Genomic DNA, 21,204 nt, shown 5'->3' on the forward strand with positions numbered 1-21,204 from the left:
TCTGTGGCCAGTGGCCTCTTCCTTTAGGCATCTTGGTTCTTTGGCCCACACTTAACTGCTTCTACCATAACCTCTATGCTTTCTCCTTATTTTAGTGGAACTATTATAAACATTTTATCATATAACTTGAGGCTAACAGAGGACGGGCTCAGACTTTGGGGTTAAAGATAATCCAATCTAGCGTGCTACCCAGGACATCCTCAGAAGAAGAAACTGAGGCACAGGCTGGAGGAGGGGCTCACCCAGGGCTGCTCACCTATGACCAAGACAGTGTGACGATTCCTCACTTGCACCAGTGCCACTCGGGAGATGACTATTTCTTTTAGAATGCTCCCATCTGGTTGGTCTGAACTGGAACTCTACTTTGCAGGGGCTGGCTGCGCAAGCTACTCCTCCAAAGGCTTTGTGGTTTCCCTCACAGCGTGAATTGCACCATGCTGTTTAATGCTATTTCAACACTTGGTGTATTGAACTCTCGTTACCCTCAATGCCTCTGTCTTTCTTGGTCTCCATGGTTGAGGCCATTGTTTGCTAGATTGATATCCCAGTGCCTGGGATAAATTGGCCTGCGTGCAGAACTTACTTTCTAGATTTTACAATCATGAATATTCTGAGAAAGAATTTGGCAGCAGGAGTGAGGATAGGGGCAAAGTATAGGCATGCCGATTCTTTATCTTAGAAAGGCTTTCTAGTTGTATATGTGCTAGTAAGACCTTTAGCCAGGAGAAATGAGAGGTAGAGATCACATTGGTCAAGAACATAGACTTTAGAGTTAATTTGCCAGAGTTGGCAACCTAATTCTATGTACTAGCCATGTGTCCTTGAGCAGGTTACTTAATTTTGATATTTCCTTCCCAAGGAGAGGATCTGCAACCACTCACTATTCAGGTGGCTGGGATGTAGGCAGATGTTTATGTCAACATGCATATAGATGCATGTGTGTATGTAGACTTGCATATGTATATATGGCTGTGCATTTATAGGTAGGCTGGCACCTATAGTTCTCTTAGGTTGTCACTTCAAGGTTGTTTAGTGAGTTTGGGGACATTGATCAATCATTCAATGAATAAACATGTTGTAAGCACCTAGAAAGTGGCAGACCCCATTAGGAACTGAGAAAAGGCTATGAATTAAACATGTTCCCTCACTGTAAGGCACAAAGTCTATCACCAGTGAGTAACTGTGATGCTGTGTGTTAAGGACATGAGCAGAGTACTTTGGGAGCTCAGAGGAAGGAGTGAGCAGTTCCCTGGGGAGAGTGGAGGGAGGGCAAAGCAGGTGGGGGCTTGGGCTGTGTCCTAAGACAGTACTGGGAGGAGATCTCAGGTGGAGCAATACAGAAGAACAAGGATGGGGATGGTTCAGAAGGCAAGTAATATAAGTGATTGGGAAATTCATCGGAATTCATGTGATCCCCCCCAAAAAATGGTTGCTAAGCTTTTAGGATATAAATACTTTCTAAGTTTTCTGTACCTAACTACTTAGTAAAGAGAACAGGGTTTTCTCTTACCTTAGGGTTGCTATGAAATTATTAGTGAGATGTTAATTGTGCCATAAATTGAGGACATATTCAAGGCACAAGCGTAATGATATTTCCCATTTTATTTTTCTGTAATAAAGGTCGGTCTTGGCTATAATCTCATGCAGTGTCAAAAGTGTAACAACTCTACCTTTGACCAAAAGGAACAATCACAGCTATTTGTAAAGATGTATGCACTCTCCCTCTCTCTCCTCTCCCTCTCCTCTCTCTCTCTCTCTCTCTCTCTCTCTCTCTCTCTCTCTCTCTCTCACACACACACACACACACACACACACACACACACACACACGCATGCAAGTAGAGTGATTTGGCCACAATGACACCTTCGGAGGGTGATTAGCTTTGAGAAATAAAAATGATTAAAAATCAATTAGTATATCATTTCTAGAGAAATGGAGGGAATTGGGATGAGCCATTTCCACAGCGTTTCTCCAGAATAGGATTCCTTACTCCTGGTTTTGTGCTGAGTTCTCTCTATTCTGATGCTGCCAATATGCCAGCCTTCCCCCACTATATAAAACCACCCTGCAGCTCCTTCAGACTCTTCACACGATTATCCCTCTTGGTATTTTTATGTTAAACACCTTTAAAGTTGCTGCTACCTTTGCTGTCAGAAACTGATTCTACATCTCACATTAAGTGTCTCTGAAAACCTCTCATGGGAAAGTACGGTTAATAGGTACCATTAGCATCACCTATCATAAGACATGTTTCACTTGGCTTTGGGGTGACGTATGACCTTACTCACTTTGTCCATCCCTTCTGTATTTATGGATCTGGCTGATCAACTCTTAAATGGAAGTCTTGATCAAGAATCCCACTTTTTGGGCCAACCCAATATTTTAAAGATCCAAGGATACCCATGTTTACAGTGGCACCATTCACACTTGCCAAGTTAGGGGATCAGCCTAGGTGTCTGTCGACAGATGCATGGATAAAGTAAATGTCGTATATACACACAATGGAGTCTGTTTTCGACATAAAGAATAATGAAATTATGCCATTTGCAGGGAAAAAAGGATGATCTGAATGCCAGACTCTAAAAGACAAGTGGCATGTGTTTTCTCTCATATGTGAAAACTAGGGTGTATAAAAAGAAAAAGGAAAAAAAAAAGATGTTCATTTTGCATTCTTACCAGCAAGGCGAAGAGGGTTCTAATTGCTTTACATCCTCAGCAATACTTCCTCTTATCTAACTTATTGTCACCATTCCTGCTGGTGTGGAATGGGGTATCTCATTGTAGTTTGGATTTGCATCCCATAATGGCTCCTGATGTTGGACATCTTTTTCACGTGCTTACTGAGGTTATCTATCTATCTATCTATCTATCCATCTATCATCTATCTGATTTATCATTTATCTATCTACCCATCCGTCTATCATCTATCTATCTGATCTATCATCTATTTATTTGGAGAAATGTCTACTGAGACAATATTCCAATTTCAAAATCTTCTTTATTATTGCTGTGTTGCAAGGGCTCCAGTTTGGCCTTGGCTGTCCCTTCCTGAATGCCTGCCCTGTGGACTTTGAGCTCCACCATGAGATGCAAAAACCATAGCCCCACAGAGACTGGTCAGCCACCTCCTACCAGTGTGTAAGCCATTACCTTGGACAAATCCACATCTCTCCTAAGGGCTCTAGTTCTCTGGTTGTCTCAGCCCCACCTTTTAAACTCAGATTGCACTGTTGTCCACACATAGCTCTGCTCCAGCCCAGCTGTGCCCCACAGGAATCCTGTTTATTACTTTATACCTTGTGCTTATTTGTTTCTTCTATAGAATGAGCTTGTCTGTTTTTTTTTCACTTAATATTTTACCCATCCTTTGAAACAACTTTATACTTCTTTTTTTAAATAATTTTTTATTAGTGCACTGTATTCATACATCATAATGGGATAAAAATACTTTTGTAGACATACATGCACATATCGCCCAGTTAGCCCCTACCCGATCCCACCCCGTTCCCTCCCCATCCCTCCTTCCCATGCTTGGCTTAGTGGTTGACATCTAGTATTATAGCGATTTATCCAAAATTAACAATGATAATCTCACATAACAGTTTCATTTGTCTGATACCAAGCTTTTGATGACTTAAAGGTAACATTTCAATATTTCTTTTTGTTTTCTTTCTTATCAGAGAATATTTTTTTCTTTTCCTTGTCATCCTTAGAAACTTTGAATCCCAGTCTTTCTCTCTGAACCTTACACTATGGCTTAACTCCTTAAAAGTAATCTTTATTTCCTGTAATCTCACAGGGTGGTTGAAAGGAACAGTGTAAAGTACTCCTATAAAACATTCTCATGGGTATCTGCACATGGCAGGTGCTGAGTGATGGCTAATTCAATTCATTTTCTAGGCCCAGAGCATGTGAAGAGTTCTGTAAATAGTGCTCTAATTTTCCCTGATTTGAAGATCTGGACATGAGGACAGGAGGCTCAGATGACTCATGTGTTATGCCTTTCCCTCTTTTCTGTGGCTTTCAGATCCTTCTGCAAGGACATAGCCTTTGTGCTTGGGGTTCCAATGGTGGGCAGACACGCCCTTTCTGTCGAGACCTATATTTGAGAGATGATGGTACTGACGACTTCCAGCCTTGACATGTTACCTTTTATCCCATCAAATAATTTGAGGGGGTTGTGGATTCGGTGACCGGCAATGGATCTAATTAATAGCAATGGATCTAATTTATAGCAGTGTCTCATGTTTGCATCATGCCTTGGAGTTTTCAAAGTGGTTTTCCCCCTTGGCTCCTCACGGCAGTCCTTGCTGTGAGGCGGGGAGGGTGACTGAGGACATTCTGCTGGTGGTAACACTGGGGTTGCAGGTGGCTTCAGCGATGCAGCTAAAGATCACAGCGAGCAGCATTAGAACTCATGGATCCTGCCTCCCAAATTTGTGCCCTTTTCTCTGCACTTTTCGACAAGCGAAAAGATTGAGCTATTGCTCTAGCATCGAGCCCAGTGGCTCAGCATTTACTAGTTAATCCTGAGCCTGTCCTTGCTTGATCTCCGTGGGGTGGGGAGGGTGGTGGCTGCTGCTTTGCTTGACCTGACCCCAGCCGTCTCTCACCTCTGCCCTTTCACCTTCTGAAACCCACAGTGCTGATCACATGGGTCAGAGCTGAGAAACAGGTTACGTTTGAGGGTTGTTTTATTTTTATTGCATGGCAAGCTTCCTTAAAACTTGGCGACTTAAAACGGCAATTTATTTCTCCTGTGATTCTGGGGATTGGGTGACCAGTACCGCTGTTAGCTTCCACTGAGCTCATAAAGCGACTGCCTTCAGCTGGAGGGTCAGTGGGCTGGGAGACACAAGACGGCGTCATTCTTGAGTCTGGCGTCTGATTGTTCTCAGTACATCCTGGTTCATCTCTACATGGGCTCTCTCGTCTAGTCTGCCAGCCTGGTGGTCTACATGGTGGTCTCAGGATAGGGTCCCAGGAGCACAAAGCCTGGAAATGCCAGGACTATTAAGACCTGGACCGGGGCTGCGCATAGCACCACTTCCACCAACTTAAAATATATGTACATATATATGTATATGTATATACATATACGCATTGTATTTGTACATGATAGTGAGACTCACAGCCATATATTCTTTCTGCTGTTGCTGTTGCTTTGTGGTCTCACAGGACAGTGTAGTTCAGAGTGTTAGGAACATACATGCACACAGCACTGGGTGAACTTCTCCCCATCTCCCTCCTCACTCCCTGCCCTTCCCCATACATGATATTGAGATTGGCATTGATAATTTCGTATGTGCACATAACATCAAACAGTGCTGCATTCTTATATGCACATAACACTCTATGGTCTATTTCCTTTCCCATACCTTCTCTTTCTCCCTCCTCCTCACTCTCCAAGTATCATTGTGAGATACTTCTATTGATCAAAGCCATCACAAGACTGACTGGCTTGACTCAAGTGCAGGGGAGATGAATTCCACCTTTTTTTTTTTTTTTGGTACTGAGGATGAAATCCAGGGGCTTTCTATACCCAGCCTTATTTGGAAACAGGATCTTGCTGAGAATCTCATGAAGTTGCTAGGCTGGCGTCAAATCTGTGATCCTCCCATCTCAGCCTCCTAAATATTGGGATTACAGGTGTGTACCACCACACCTGGCTAAGGGTATATCACTCGTTTACAACTGTGCTCTCTGTCTTTCTGTCTCCTTTTTGGTCAGTAACTCAGTTATTTCTCTTGTCTTTTTATAGCCAGAGTTCTTCTCCTGCAGCCTCACCACCTTGGTAGGAGAGCAGATGCAGTGTGACGTCCTTGTGGCTCTGGGAGGTGGATCTGGCTAAGCCCTCTGGGTGTTGCAGCACTTGCTGTGTGGGCTGTACACTCTCCCAGCAGTGAAGAGGGTGGTGCCAGTCTTCGAGCTCTGCTTTCCTTTGCCTGATTTACCCCTTTTGTGTGGAGATATTCTCTATCTACCATACTTATGTTCATCCTTGTCCAAAAGTTAGTACATGATTATTCCTTGCAAGTTTACTTCCTATATGCAAACATCTACTTTGGCTAGATCTAAAAAATTCTTTTCTCTCCCTTTAAAACCTTGCTCTCAAGACTATTTGCTGTGGACTTATATGACTAGATGGGAATTCAGAGATGAACTGTAAAAGCTCTCTTTTCCTTTGTGGTTTTTTTATTTTTTACTTTTTTTTTTTAGTGTAGCAAGCCAGCTGTCTAGATGGTCTGACTCCCCAAATTACTTGATATTTCACAACATTTTGCAGCTTTGGGGAATGATCTCATTCAAACACCATCCTGTTCTGTAAGTCATCAAACATTCCCTTAGATAGAGCCATTTATTTTCTCATTCTTTTCCATACATTGTGTTAAGGGCATTTTTAGTTGTGGTTATTTGACAGGTATACATCTTCACTAAAATCTCATGACTGTGGAGAGATGCATGCTTTACACTCTAGAAAATACTTTGAAGTCACTGGGTCAATGTATAAAGCAAATACTGTGGGCTGCTCGAAACAACTATGGAGTACAGTGTGTGTGTGTGTGTGTGTGTGTGTGTGTGTGTGTGTGTAGCAGAGTGCCCCACACTTAGGCAGTATTCTGTTAATATTTGTTGATTGACAAACATATTTACAAATGTATGAGCCCTGCTTAGGATCAGTGCATGCACTGAGGCTAGCTTTTTTTGTGTGGGAATGTGGACTTTTAAATAGTTGGATAATGGGACCATCAGCTCTAAGTTCCCATTCTATTTTGAGCTTTGCCTCTTCCAAGACTCCTTTTGTCTGCCTGCATAACTGCCTGATGGACTTAGCCTGTCTCACAGCCTCACTCTGGGGCCTGGGGGGATTGCTTCTCACTACAGTGTGCTCTCTTTGGGAGACTTCAATTGCTTTTGAATTAATTATAGGCTCAAAAACTGAGCGACTCCCATTATTATGATGCAGGTTTTAAAATTACTCCATTTCAAGTTGCCAGCAAGGCAGTATTAACCTGTCATCTGAGAATTCTGCGTGGCCATGAAGAAAATAGACTTCTGAAAACACAAAACTGAAATGAATGATCCGGTAAGGTCAAGGAATGAAGGCAATGGCCTTTGAAATACCTCCCACTTCTGAAAGCCACACCTAGTCTATTTCACCATCTAAAAAACGGAGACAAAACTTCTGATCTCCTTTTTAGAAGTAAGCTGGAGGGTAGCCAATGAGTGTCCTATGTAAAACAATCCATGGGGCATCATGTTCTGCTGGATTCGCCAGATTCATAAAGTTATGCCAAAGTGTGTTTAGTAAAGCTTTTCCACACACACAGCACCCTGACTTTGATAGCTGACTATCAAAGGGAAGTATCTAGCACCAATGTGGTTAGTGCAGCCTCTCTCCACTTATCTCTACTATAGGCAGGAGAAAGGTGAACAGGAGAAAGCACAGAGACTGAAGAGAAGTCTACCATTAATACCAAAATGTTACCGAGGCTTTTCAAGACGATTTGTAGATTTGCCTGGGCTTTTTCTGTATTTTAAAAATGTTCTAGGATAAATATAATGTTTTGTTATTAAATAAAACAATATGAACTCTAGAAAGACATAATTTTCATAACAAATCAATACTAGAAATAGACTAGGTATAATGGCACTTGTGTATAATCCCAGTACTCAGGAGGCTGAGACAGGAGAATTGTAGATTCCAGGTCAACCTCAGCAACTTAAAGAGGCTTTCAGAAATGTAGGTAGACTGTGTTCCAAAATAAGAAAGCTCTGGGGTGTCGCTCGGAGGTAGAGCAATTCCAGGTTCGTTGCCCCAAACCCCCCCAAAAAAACAAAAGCAAAAATAAAATTCCAAACAAATCAAAACAAATGACCAACAAAAAACAATAAGACAGAATCTGTTTTAGTTTGGCTACTCTGGAAGTTGACCCTGAGACTAAGGCTTGAGTACAAGTAATTTATTTGGGCATTAATTCTAGGTAGTTCCACAGGGGTATTTTGAGAGACCCTGCCCAACTACATTGGGATTACAGTACCAGAGAAGCTACTAACTCTGTCTTATTGGAAAGTAAAGTGGAGGTGGATTTGGTGTATAGGATGCCTTTCAAAGGATGCTCCTTTTTCCTGGTTAATGACCTAATAACTCATTATGTGACCTGTGACCAGGTGTCATTCATGGGAAAGCTGTCAAAACTGGCAGGTGCCCTCATGGCTCTTGTCCAGTTTATGTCTGCCTGATCATCACTCAGGTGCTAGAAACACCCACTATGCTCTCCCTGACATCCCAGGGAAAAATCTCACCTTGGAAAACCCTGTCCTTCAGATGGAGGATATCAGTTCAGTACACTTCAGAGAAGAAAGCAAGTTCCAAGATTTATTAATTACAGATTCTGAGAAGAAAGGGCACAGTGAACATGGAGCCTTCTGTTCTTGAGTCCTACAAGACAGGAATCAAGAGTCAGACAGAGTGCCAGGTATGGTGGCACGCACCTATAATCTCAGTACTTGGGATGCTGAGATAGGAGGAGCACAGGTTTAAGGAAAGCCTCAGCAAATAGCAAAACTCTCAAAAACTTAGTGAGAGGCTGTTTCAAACCAAAATAAAAAAAAGGGCTGTGGGTATATGTTGGAGGCAGAATGCCCCTGGGTTTAAAACCATTTACCCCCCCCCCCCCAAAAAAAAAAAAGAAAGAAAAAGAAAGACAAACAGAAGCAGCTAGCTGTAGAGAATATGGGTGACAAATGCTAATGGGCAAGTGTGGAGCCCAACCTGCCAGATAGGACAGTTACCTCTTAGTTCTCATCCCTGGCCACTAGCTTAGACGCTTTTGAGCATGGTGTTCATCTTTAAATGCCTAGGCAGCAACCTTTGCCGTGTCATCCCCACACTCTATAGAGGAGTAGAGAAAGAGAAGGAGGGGAAAGAAGTCAATAGGAGATATGTGAGTGAACAGGCTATTTCTCTGGGCAACTGGAATTTTCTTCTACAGAAATCTCTGGGAGCCAGTGTAGGCTGTACCCTGGAGTTGTCCCATCCAGGATGAGGAAGATGGAGTTCATATTCACCAAACACAGAGTAGGTTTTCTATATGCAGATCAAGCATGCCCAGGAAGCCAGAAAAGTCCTTAGCCAAAAGTTGGAGTCTTGGATGCTCCTGGTAGAAAGAAAAATGAGTATCAAGAGGATATGGCAGGCCATTGGCAAAATCTGCTACTCCAGTGAACTTTATTAGACTCTAGGAGGAGATTCAGTTAACTGAAACTATGGCACTCACTTGAGAATCTAGACTAACAGCAGCACATTCTTACCCTCCTGTAACAGAGAAAATCTCCTGGCTGAAAAAGAGTAGGCACTCTGACCTAAACTTTCTGCTTGTCTCCTTACCCAAGGTAAGGAGAGCATGATAAGCAGAGCAGCATATATGATAAGCTGAGAGTTGGCTGCTGGAAAGTGCTCATTAACTATTTGTTGACTGATAAATTTATTATCTAGACCTGTAAGTGGCCATATAGAGAAACAGCGTTGGAAAGACCCATGGTAGATGCCCAGGCTGGCTTCATTATTTTTCCACTGGTTCAGATGACTGACGAATCATGCAAGGGGGTAGAAAGAGAGCACACTAAATCCAGAAGAGTCACATGGTTTTGATAGTTGTTAGGACTTTATAAGTGGGCTGAAGCTGGATATGAATAGCATTTCTTCTGCTGTAGAAATTAAGAATATGACTTTCTTACAACCAAAGAGACTTTGTGAGGGTTCTGAACTAAGCTGAGCTTTGCTGTTAAATGTGATTGTGAATTGGCCTCTTCTTATTTGGTGACAATAAACGATCAAATAAATATGTGCTCATTATATGAAAACTTGCTTTGGATTTGGGGAAATGAGAGATTTTAGGAGATTAAGAAATATTGACTCTGTGACATAAAAGTAGAGAGTCTTAAACAACAAAATACACAAAGACAAAAACGGCAGAATAAAAAGAAAAAAGTTGATTAAAATACGGATACTTTCAATTAAAAAAAGGAGCAGTTTCTCTTAATAATTCAAATCAACATGGGAGAGAGTTAAAAAAAATAAGATCAATGTGCAAAAAGTAAGATAAAAATCACTAATGAATAACTAAAAACATAAAGGAAAAGGCAAATTGATAAACAATCATGGGTCAGCAATTATGGCCCAGAGGGTAAATTTGGCTTCCTATCTGTTCCTATAAATAAAGTCTTATTGGAACACAGGGATAGTTACTGGTTTTCAGACTGTCTGTGGCTGTCTCGTGCTACACCGAAAAATACAGTTGTTTTTAAAAAGAAAAACACCATATGATCCAGGCATGGTGGCACATTCCTGTAATCTCAGTACTTTGGGAGGCTGAGACAGGAGGATCACGAATTTGAGAATCAGCCTCAGTAAGTAGTGAGACTCTCATCAACCTAGTGAGACTCTGTTTTAAAATAAACATTAAAAAAAAACGGGGCTAGGTTCAATCCATAGTATCGAATGAGTGAATGAATGAATGAATGAATAAATGAACGAATAAATAAAAATGTAAAAAGACCCAATTTGACCTACAAAGTCTAAATTATTGTTCTCTGGGCCATTAGAGAAAATTTGCTTACTCTAAAAGTAGGTGAAGTGGAAGATAGTGAAATTAGAGAATAAAATCCAGTTTTCCAATGTTTGATGCTTTTCACAAAAAGTCGATGCAAATGAACTAACGAGATTTGTTACAGAAAAAGGAAAGCTTTTCTTATTAAATAGAGACATATATGTATGATAAAATAACATAAATACAAAATCATGTGAACTGTCTATAAGCATATAAAAATAATGATACAATGGTAATCTTGGATATAATTTATATTGAGATAAAGGATTTGAAATATAAAGGATATAAGAACATGCGGAAATGATCTCATTTCCAAAAATAAAACATTTGGAATAAAAAAAGATATGGGAACATGTGAAATTATCTCATTTCATAGGTATAGTAACTATTCATTATCCCTGGTGCTTCTGTAAAATAATTAATAGTGTCCTCCTTTTCTGTCAAATGTCCTAGTTTGAATGATAAATATATAGTTATCCCATTCATAGAGACGGTCATGAGTTAATTGACAAAATCAACTTTAATAATATGATAAGTTATAATTTTAATCAGATTTTTAGACAAAGATAATATTTTGATAAACGAAAACATCAGGAATGTCTTGAACAACTTGTGATGAAATAAACGCAAGCAAAATACAATTTATATAATATCAGCAACAAGAACAAAGGCAGAAAGCAGAGGACGCAGTTAGGAATAAAATATGATGACAAAAGTATGAGCAATGTTTTGATATCACAATAAATGTAAATGTTGAAAATATATTCTTATAAAAACCAAGTATTCTATTGTACTAAAATAACCTTCAATTATGTGCTTCTTTGAAGAAGATAATCTGAAACAAAATTACAAAACAAAAAAGTGAGAGAAAGAGAGAGAGAAGAGAGAAGAGAGAAGAGAGAAGAGAGAAGAGAGAAGAGAGGGGAGAGGGGAGAGGGGAGAGGGGAGAGGGGAGAGAAATAGCAACGAGATAAAGACCAATGAAGAAGACATAAAAAATAACAAAAGGAGTGGCAAATTTATTTCAGGCAAAGTTAGGAATCAAGTCAAGATACAATAGACAAGAAAAAGGCATTTCATGATAAAAGGAAGAACTTAGTGGAAAAAATTATCTGGAAGCCGTATGAGTAGATATTAGCAAGACACCATACAAACACAAGGAAAAAAGGGCAGAGACAATTTGTAAAATACAATACGTATAACATGAAGGTACAGTTTTCGCCAAATATAATTTTGATATCTTATACAGAATGTCTCTTTCAATAATATTAATAGTTGTTTTAGATTATGTCAAAATACATGCCTCTATAAATTCCCCACTAAAGAAACGTTACAGGCTACTTTTTAGACTGAAATGCACTAAAAATTGAAATTGATTGCTTGAATTTAACGAGTTCTTTCCATACCTCCCCCCAAAATAGTTGGAAAGTTAAATAAAGAAAATCAACCATATGCTAAAGAAAATTTCAGTTCGAATTATACATAAGATTGAAGGAGCAAATTATTTAAAAAGTAAAAAAAGAAAACACCATATTTCAAAGCTTACGAGATACGGTCAAATCTGTTTTGAGAGACTGAGAGACGAACTCCATGCTTGAATGAAAAATGAATTAATTCTGCTGAACAATCATAGAATGGAATATAATGTCGCAAATAAAAACAATAATACACAGTTTTATGCAAAAATGTAGAATGATCTTCAGTGCATATTTTAATAAAATTTACAATGTGTTTTATGTTACAATACAATAAAGTTATATATGTGCTCAGAATTAAAAAGTAAGCAGTAATATGGAAAGATACCCACTAAATTGAAAACAGTGGTTGCTTCTAGGGAGCAGAAGGAGGGGGAATAGCTGTCAAAAAGAAATTACAATCTAAGAAAGTTTTTTACAATTATAATATATTCATGTTCTATCAAAAGGCACATATAAGAATTCTCATAGCAGCTATATTGATAAAAGCCAAATACAGGCATAACTCAAGTGTCCATCAGCCATAGAGTGGGTGGATTCACTGTGGTATATAGAATAGCAGGCAACAGGAATGGATAGTGTGGATGTCAGAATATAGCTGAATCTTATGTAAGTATGTATGTATGTATGTGGGTATGTATGTATTTGTTATTGTGCTGCGGAATAAATCAGGGCACCTTGCACATGCTAGACATGTATTCTACCACTGAGATATATCTCCAGCTGATGTGTGAATTTCTTAATAGTAATTTTGAATAAAAGAAGATACAAAATGAGTTTTTATTGTGTGGTTTTGTTTATACAGTACCACAATGTGCCTAGTGCTGGAGGTTAAACCCAGAGGCATTCTACCTCTGAGTTACACTTCCAGCCCTATTTTATTTTCTATTTTGAAACAAGGTCACAATAAGTTTCTGAGGGTCTGGCTAAGTTTCCGAGGCTAGCCTCAAACTGGTGATCCTTCTGTCTTGGTCTCCCAATAATTGGGGTTAAAGGCATGCACTATTGTGCTCGGCTACTTAGTGGCCATTTTAAAGATCTTCTCTACAAATATGGTCATGCTCTGAGTTACTGGGGTGAGAATTCAACATAGGAGTTACAGAGAGCATAAATTTAGCCTTTGACCCCAGTCTATCCTTTAATTGTCTTCAGTGACCCCTCATCCTCTCGACAAGCGTCTGTTTGCATACCTTGGGTATAGAGAAACACAATACCTTCTTTCTATCAACAAGGAGAGTCTAACACTTTCCCCAGTTAGAAGTCCACGGGACTGAGACATTTCTAGCAGAATACGACTGTGGGCTCCAGTCCCTTTTTCTTTCCCTTCTAGGAATCCTGTGACATTTTTTTCACTTTCGAAAGGGATTCCTTATCTTCACTTTTTAAATTTCTTTTGGTATTTGTAACTGACTTAATGGAAAAGTCTCTGGACCTTTCTCAGATGGAATTATAAAGGCAGTTTCCTTAAGTCAGAACAACTCAAAGGAATCGGCTCCCTCTTCTGTGGCAGCCAGCTTCTTAATCCTGGGTCTCATGTCACTTCTAATCATGGCCATGATGCTCAAGTTCCTCCGGGGCCTAAATTTCACCCAAGTAAATCCTCTCCTTCAGCAGCTGCAGAATCGTGTCAGGGGGAGCCATCTGCAGGCGCACACTTCTGCGGGAGAGAGCAGCTGAGCCCACGTGAACCCGGAGTCAGTCTCTTTAATCGACCTGTTATCCACACTGACAGGCCTGTCCTCGGCCAGACACTAACCCAGAGACCAGGGAAGGAGCTGGAGCTCGGGGGCGCAGGAATGTTCCTCTTACATCCCCATCAGTGGGCAGTGTTTTCAAGACAGTGTTGGAATGGCTGGGTGATTTTAAATGACCTGGGTGGAATCCTTACCCATCGTACCCAGTTGGGCCAAATGGTTCTGAGTCTTATTAGAGACAAGTGATTCTCCCAAAAAACCTCAGAGGAAATCTGCTTGCCCTGAGAGGGGTTCTCAAGTATCCTCAGGGAATCTCAGGGTTCTCTCAAGTGTGAAACCCTCTGACAATTGTGTGAAACAAAAGGTCTTTTCTACCCCATTGAAGGTCTTTTCTACCCCAATGTTTTATTACAAATAATTTTAAACATACAAAAATGAAAAGGATTTTATGAACAACACTCTCAGTAGCCATTGCTTGGATCCTGCTATTAACATTAGATCCTACTTGCCCTATCTATCTATCTATCTATCTATCTATCTATCTATCTATCATCTATCTATCATCTATATCCCTCTATTCAGTTGTTATTCCAGTTTATTTGATTTTTGGATGCAATTTATAGACATCATTCAACTTCTGCAGGTAGCCAGATTTTTTAATTTTTGTGGTACTGGAGGTTGAACCCAGCAGCATTCTACCCCTGAGCCATATCTCCAGCCCTTTTTTATTTGGTACAGGGTCTTGCTAATTTTCTGAGGCTGTCCTTCAACCTGTGATTCTCCTGTCTCAGCTTCCCAAGTACTGCAATTATAGACATGCGCTGCCGTGCCTAGCTTATGCAGCTAGAATTTAATATTTGTTTATGTTTTTCCTCATCTTGAGTATATATTTCCTGAAAAAAGCATACGTCTATTCTATTCAAATCACTATTAAAACAGAACAGTATGATCATCCAGAAGGTTCCCTCTGGCTCTTTTCTCATAGATTTCCACCCTCTCCCATTCCATTCTGTTTTTAATTTTTTGTACGCTGAACTATGTTTATTTGATCACATATTAAATGTGAAATTACTCTGGACATGGTGATGCATGCTTGTAATCCCAGCATTCGGGAGGCTGAGACAGGAGGATCACAGTTTGCTGACAGCCTCAGCTACTTAGTGAGGCCCTTTGCAACTCAGTAAGACCCTGTTTCAAAATAAAGAATAAAAAATACGGCAGGGGGTGTAGCTCAGAGGTAGAATGCCCCTGGGTTCCAACCCCAGTACTACAAAAAAAAAATATGTGGAATTATCTATTATGTACCACCTTTGTATGTCTTCTGTTATTCAGCATAATAATTTTGAAATTTATCTATGCTATCAGTAGTGTGTTCCTTCTCAAAGCCAAAGTAGAGTTCCATGGAGTTAATATATCATCATTTTTCCATCATTGTCCTTTGGATAAATTGGCTTCACTGAGTTTTGACAAATACAAATAAGGTGACTAAGCATATTCTTATACAAGGATAAGAGCTAACTTTTTGTGTCTCCATAAGCACAATATAATCAATCCTTCTTTCTTCTGTTCCTTCTCTCTCTCTTCTCTCTCTCTCTCTCTCTCTCTCTCTCTCTCTCTCTCTCTGTTTCTTTGTTTCTTTCTCTTTTCTCTTTCTTTATATTGGATTAGGGATTGAACTCAGGGAATTCTACCTCTGAACTATACCCTCAGCTCTTTTATTTTCAAACAAGGTCTTGCTAACTTGCTGAGGGATGGTCTCAAACTTGTGATCCTCCTGTCTCAGCCTCCCAAGTACCAGGTATGGGCCATCACACCCAGAACAATGCAATATTTTCAATTGCATCCATCCACCCACCCATCGTCCCAATGCATACTTGTATCCACAGCATGCCAGCAGCGTTGTACCGCTGAAAATACAAAGGCAGAAGATAATCTCTATAAATAAAGAATCTAGCAGAAGGACCACACAGACAGTTTCAGATTCATGGACTTAGAGTTGTGTTGAAGGCTCGTTGGATTCAGCAGCATCTAACCAAGCTTGGGAGAGTTGGAGAAGACATTCAAGCAGGTCAGGAGAAGGGAGAGAAGCACAGTACAACATTCCCAAAGGCACTCAGTGGTGGTTTTAGTAATGGGTATCACGATGTTCTGTCTTGTAGCTTCTTCAGTAAGCATCAAAGGCCTCACCAATGGAAATCAATTCAATGAAGGTGATTTTTCTAGAGGTATTAGTGGATTAATTTACTGCTTGAAACCTCTCACCCAAAGCCTCTCATTTTATGTGTATATGTCTTGCAGATCCATCTTCAGCGTTTTTCTCCCTGGCTTGAGGCTCTCAGAGGGAAGTCAGTGGGCTCACATTAGAGACAATTTGTCCTCAGGTTCTCAGATGTCTTCTGAAGAGCTATGTGGAGCCAACTCGTGGCATCAACCAGGCTTTAAGTGGAACAACTCCAGAGTGCACCAATTCTGAGTTGTAACACATGCTTTATAGTCATGGATAAGGCTGCCAGATAAAATATAGGATACCCAGTTAAAATTAAATTTCAAATAAACTACATTGTTTTTTTCAGCATAAACCCACCCTGAATATTGCCTGAGGCATAAATATATCCTAATTTTTGGATGTGATAAATTTATACCAAAAATGATTAGCTGTTTATCTGAAATTAAAATTTAACTGAGAATCGTGTACTTTTATTTGCTTAATCTGGCTCTGTAGTCATTGGGGAAAGAGTTTTTTTCTGGCCAAGTGAATTTCACTTGTGATGGGAGCCAATCTCATAAAATACCAGATATTTACAAAAAATAGCCATGGAGGAAGCACTAATTGTGTTATGCACTTCTCAGTCTTTTAAACTAGAATATGTGGGTCCAAAATAAAGCTTTCTGGATACCTTGAGGTCATTGGTACAAATATTAATTAGTACAATGTGCAATACACTCAGAGCTCTACTCTGAGTATTTCCAGTTGCCTGTCTCAGTGCCACAAGCCATCTGTGATTTTAGAATTTTAAATTTGATTTTTAAAAATATTTTCCCTTTCCTGTCTTTATGATCAGGCCATCAACTAAACCCACTTGTGGCAATTAATATTTATTTTTGCAAAGTCTAGAAACAGTAAGCTTTTTCTTCTTCCTAAATTGATGTGAGTTAAAAAAATAAAATACTAAATTTCACTAGCAAAAACTTAGTGAGAGTCTATTTCAAAACCAAAAACAAACAAACAAAAAATCTAAAAAAACAATAAAAACAGTTGAGGCTGTAGCTTGGAGGTAGAATGCCCCTAGATTCAATCCCTAATACCAAAAAAAAAAAAAAAAAAAGGAAGCAGGCAAGTTTTATTTTGGCTCATGATTTCAGTCCTTGTTCATGCAGTTCTGTTGCTCTGGTCTTGTGGTGAGGCAGTATATCATGGCTAGGTTTGTAGTAAAGAAATCTTCTCATTTTATGGTAGCCAGAAAGAAGAAAAAAAAAAAAGAAAGAAGCTGGGACCATCAGAATTCCTTCAAGGGTACACCCCCAAACCTATCTTCCTTGCTAGGCCCTATCCCCGAAAGGTTTTTCCCACCAGCCAATAGTGTCACAGATTGGCAACCAAGCCTTCCTTGGTTAGCAACCAAGAACCATACCATTTCAGAATCATAGACTTAGGGTTGAGTTGAAGACTCATTGAAGACAGCAACATCTAACCATGCTTGGGAGAGTTAGACAAAACATTCAGGTTTTCCTGAAAGAACATTTCACTCATGAGCCTTTGGTGGGCACCAATCCAAACCTTAGCAGGTCAGTTTGAACTCCACTGGTCTGGATCGTAGCCTACTCAACTTGCATTCCTGACTTGGTCCAGTCATATATACCTGCCTTTCTTTTTAAAGGGCAATGAACTAGCCATCTTTTTTTACATCAGGTTTGTACTACACAGTGATTATTAAACTGAAGTATGCATCCGAATGATTTGATGAACTATTAAACAGCAGTTTTCCTGGACCTCGGACTGTATCCATGAAACCAGGCTCTCTGGAATATTGTACAATGCTATAGAAGACTCATTGCATGGGTTCCATGAGCCCAGGGACCGTGTTGGTCTCTTTTGCTTTTACTCCCTGCAGTAACCCAATGCTCAGCACATGAAAGGCCGTCACAAATATTTAGTTGGAAAACATTTAAAAGACTGAAAAATGGCGGATGGCATGTGGCTCCAGGGGGCACTGGGATTTTTGGAGATGGCATCTTATTAACATGAGAGATGAATTAAAGACAGCTTCTTGGAGATTTTATTTTTTCAACTGTTAATAAACCTTATTGATTTTTAAAGTATAAAAATACTATACCAAGATGTAAATTATGGTTCCAAGGATATAAATTTTCCTTTCATCCTTCCTTCCTCCCTCCCTTCCTTCCTTCCTTTCTTCCTACCTCCCTCCTTCATTCCCTCCCTCCTTTATTCTTTCTCCTTCCTTCCTTCTTTTCTACCCTCTCATCTTTCTTTCTTTCTTTCTTTCTTTCTTTCTTTCTTTCTTTCTTTCTCTCTCTCTCTTTTTTTCCTCCTTCCTTCTTTCCTTCCTTTATTTTTATGCATGAAAAGAGATCTAAGAAACCATTCAATACTCAATTTTGAATTGTAAGATTTGGGTCAATACTTTGTACTTTTCAGACATTACATGAAATTTTGTTTGTTTGTAATAAGATTGCATTATCAAAATGAATTAACATTTATTTTTATTCATAAATAAATATTAATTAATATTTATTGTGTGGTACTAGGGATTGAATACATGGGCATTCTACCTAAAAGCTACACCCCCAGCTCTTTTTTAATGGTTATTTTGGAACAGGTTCTCACTATGTTGCTAAGGCTGGTCTTGAATCTGTGATCCTCCTCTCTGAACCTCCCAAATACTGGGATTACAAGTATGTGCCATCAGCTCCCCCCAAAATGTATATACATGCCTTTTGACAGACGGGGAGTTAGAGTAATCCAGTGCATCTGAACTCTAAACCTACCAAGATGAGCAAGGATACAGTCGTCATGGCCTCCATCTTCTTCTAAAAAAATCTCCTGTGAAGATGCCCAATCTATATCCCAGGTCATGCCTTTACTTGTTTTAAATGTTCCCTTCTTTGAATAAAATATCTAGAGCCTGTCTGGAAACGTCCATCCCTTTTACTCATGCGCTGGGTTCTTTCGGCCTTCCAGGGGCACACTACGTAAGCAGATAACATGGTGTCAGGGTGGTGGCAAAACTGCATGAAGCATAACGTTCCCAACTCACTTGAAAGTCTTTCAATCTCTGGTCCTGGGTCCATCTGGACATATGAAAGTAAAAGGAAATTGAAGCTCATGTCCTTACATAAGTTAAATCATGCTTTGTAGGAGGTCTTCTGAGGGCTTTTCAGGGGGAATGGGATGGAGACCAAGTGTGTATATTGTTTGGAAAAGAATCGGCCCCTATAGAACATCTCAGCTGGTCCCCTCCAAATGAGCAAGTTTCCACTTCACTCTTTGCAACTCTTTTCTGCCGAATCCCACTCTATTTTTACATTTCTTGACTGATTTCCATCTGTATTCTCTTTGAAAGGCTCTCTGCTTGGTGTCCCACTGAGGGGCCACCCACCTTGTATTTCCAAACCCAGGTCTCCTCCTTTCCCATGTGATGCCTTTGCCTTGCACCTTGGTAGATCCTGTTGGGGCGCAGTTGTGCTATGAATTTATAAACCTACATTTTGTGGTACCGGAGATTGAATTTAGGGGTACTCTACCACCGAGTTGTACTCTTAACCTTATTTATTTATTTATTTATTTGTTTGTTTGTTTGTTTGTTTGTTTATGCTTTGAGACAAGGTCTCACTAAGTTGCCCAGACTGGCTTCAACTTGCTGTCTCCTTCTTCTGTCTCAGTGTCCCAAGTCCTAGCATTACTATGTCCAGTTTACAAACTCACCTTTTTTACTCCTCTAAGAACCTAGAAAAACTGACATTCCCTGTAGTTTAGTGGAGGCATGTAAATGTTTCTGGCTAGAGTACTGTGGAGGACAGTGATATAGGCAATTGTTGATGAACCTCTAAAATCTCTTAAGAGAGTCTCTGTATTCTGTGTCATACTGAAGAAGGGCTGCTGAAGATCCAGGAAAGGAATTCTGAACTCTTAGAGGACAGCAGAACCACTCATTTGATACGGTTCTGGATACTAAGTCACTGTTCAAGCATGAGCCACCCAGCAGAGCTATCTTACTAAGAATATCTGAATTTAAATTTGGGTAAGTAGGAAACAAACATTTATTGTGCGTGTCCATTTAAATTTAGATAACTTTTATGCCTGGAGAATAGAATGAACAACCTTCACTTAAACCTACTCACGGCCCACTTAAAGAACTTCCATTTCTCTTTCTCTCTCTCCTTAGTACTTTGACTGAAGCTAACCCCAATTCATGTGTCCCTTAGAAAAGTTCTTATCACAGTGTATTGCAAAATATTTCCCATATCCTTTCCTCTCTCTCGCTGCACTGGAAGCATGTGAAAAGCAGGGATTTGTCTTAGCTATTTTTATAAGCATATTCCTGATCTTTGTATCTGAAGCACTCTAGATTCTCCTGGGAAATTATGGAACCTAGACTTGGAGCAAAATCTGTTTCACCAAACTCTGTGTTCCTTTATATTGTTCCTCAGACAGGACTAGAGGGGGCACAAAGCCTAGATACAAAAGCCCTGAGGTGAAGATCCAAGTCTCCTCAGCCTCTTTTGGGAAGTAAAGTCCAAGGTCCTGAAGGAATATTGGTATTTTCTTCCTCTTCCCACTATCATGAGCATGATCGCAGACAGCTGACCAAATATAACCAAAGATGGGGATGGATTACTACTAAAAGGCACGGCATAGCTTTTCAGAGGAGATGGTAAGAGTCATTGGGATGGTTGTTCTATCTCCTAGATACTAATGTGGAGAAATGGCCCTGATTCTTGTCTCTGCGCCAAGATCAGACATGAGAGGTCAGAATTGAAATTTCCTACCCAATGTTTTTTTTTCAACTATGAAATGCCTTTTTCAGTGGACCAGCAAAGAAGAAAATTGCAATGTCCAGCTGCAAAGCTAGAGGAGGGCCAATGGCTGTGGCTGGCTGGACAGGGGTCACTTTTATGGTGCTGTTTCTTCTGGGAACTGTATTGCATGCCTGGTACGACCAGTTGGGGGTGAGGGCTCTGATGTGTAAATGTGCATGTGCAGCGGCTTCCAAGTGTGATTTTCTTCTTTCTTTTTACTGTAACTCAAGGCAAGCCAATGCATTTAGAAACTAGAGTGGTTTTCTTCAGATGTTCAAATAACATCTTTACTTCCTCACTTCTACTCTCAATCTCTATGTCCTCGTTAGCCATGAACTTGTGAAAAAAATGGAGAAGGATTATCCTGAATCATTTACCTAGAAC

This window comes from Muscardinus avellanarius, assembly GCF_963383645.1.
Source record: "Muscardinus avellanarius genome assembly, chromosome: 19".
NCBI lineage: Eukaryota > Metazoa > Chordata > Mammalia > Rodentia > Gliridae > Muscardinus > Muscardinus avellanarius.